The following is a 1,622-nucleotide window of genomic DNA, read 5'->3' on the forward strand; positions in this document are numbered from 1 at the left end:
ATAACCTATAGTGGTTTCTCGGCATAGAGGTTATCTAATAGAGAGATAAGAACCTTATACAGCTATTATAAGCTGTATATATTAAAAAGATCTAATAATTAATTAATAAAATAGACTACCAATATAATACGCCTATGGCTGGTGTAGAGCTAAAGCCCCGTATAGGGTTAGCCTCACCATTAGAGGTCAATAAGTATTAATGGAAGATTGGATCCCTACTGTTTGCCGCCATAATAACGCGCCTAGATATCGCTTTCGCCATATCACGATTGGCCCGATTCCTTATAAACCTAGGCTAAGAGCACTATAATGTAGCTAATTAAGTACTCCTTTATCTTAGAGTAATAAGGTAAAAAGCCCTATAGCTAGGAGGTGGAGATACCCTTTAGGTCGCTAGTAATGCCTCTTTTGCTGACAATACTCTGGATTGGAAAAGCTCACAAGGATATATAATTAAGCTGTTTAGTGGCCTAATCACGTGGTGAGTAAATAAATAGAATACCATTACAACGTTAATAACTAAGGTAGAGCTCCTAGCCCTTACGTAAGTGGCCAAGGAAGCAATATATCTCTCCTAATTATTGAAGGAACTAAGGATTAACCTGCCTAGTACCACAATTATAATCTAATGTGATAATAAATAGACAATTCGACTAGTCATATAGGAAGTATTAAAACTCTAGACTAAGCTTCGATATATGGATATCCACACCTACTAGCTAAGATATAATTACTAATGGACTTATAAAGGTGCTACTAGCTAATAAATAGTAAGGCCTGCTTAATTAACTAGGCCTAGTTAACATAATAAGTGTAGAGGTAACAAGAACTACACTACTTAATAAGATATAGGACTACCTTTACTAACATACCCGGTAAGTAAGCTACGTAGGCAAGCGAGCTACGCACCCTACCAACTTTTCGTGTTACGTCACCTTTTAATTATAATGGCTCAACTAACTACTTTATAATCGCCCTATAATGAAGGCGATATATCTCTAGCTATCTTAGCAATTAATTAAAACTAGGTTCAAAGTGGAAGACGCGCTGCAATAATATATAAAGTCCCTAAAAGTATGCTCTATAGCTAATGCGCTGGAGTACTCTCACGACGTAATTCTAAGCCCAATTCAAAGAAGCTTAATAAGCTAGAAGAGGAGGTGATTACTAGGCATATCCTTAACCTAGATTCGCGAGGGTTTTCGCCAACCCTAGGTGCTGTTTAAGATATGGCGAATAGACTACTTGCTAAGCGTAGCACTGGCTAGGTAGGTGAGAAGTGGCTACGTAACTTTATTAAGCGGATAGAAAGCCTTACCATACGTTTTAATCAACTATATAATTGATAGAGAGCTCTATGTGAGGATCCTAAGGTAATTAGGGTATAGTTCAACCTTATAGCGCGCATAAAAGCTACCTATGGGATCTATAATAAAGATACCTATAACTTTGATGAGACTGGCTTTATAATGGGTAGGATATTAGTTTAGCTCGTTGTTATAGGCTTAGAACGACGAGGTAGGCCAAAAGCAATATAGCCAGGTGATTGTGAGTGGGTTACTATAATTTATAGAATTAACGCCATTGGCTAGGCTATCCTACCCTTTATTATCTTTGCTGGC

This window comes from Paraphaeosphaeria sporulosa, assembly GCF_001642045.1.
Source record: "Paraphaeosphaeria sporulosa strain AP3s5-JAC2a unplaced genomic scaffold CC84scaffold_23, whole genome shotgun sequence".
Classification (NCBI taxonomy): Eukaryota; Fungi; Ascomycota; class Dothideomycetes; order Pleosporales; family Didymosphaeriaceae; genus Paraphaeosphaeria; species Paraphaeosphaeria sporulosa.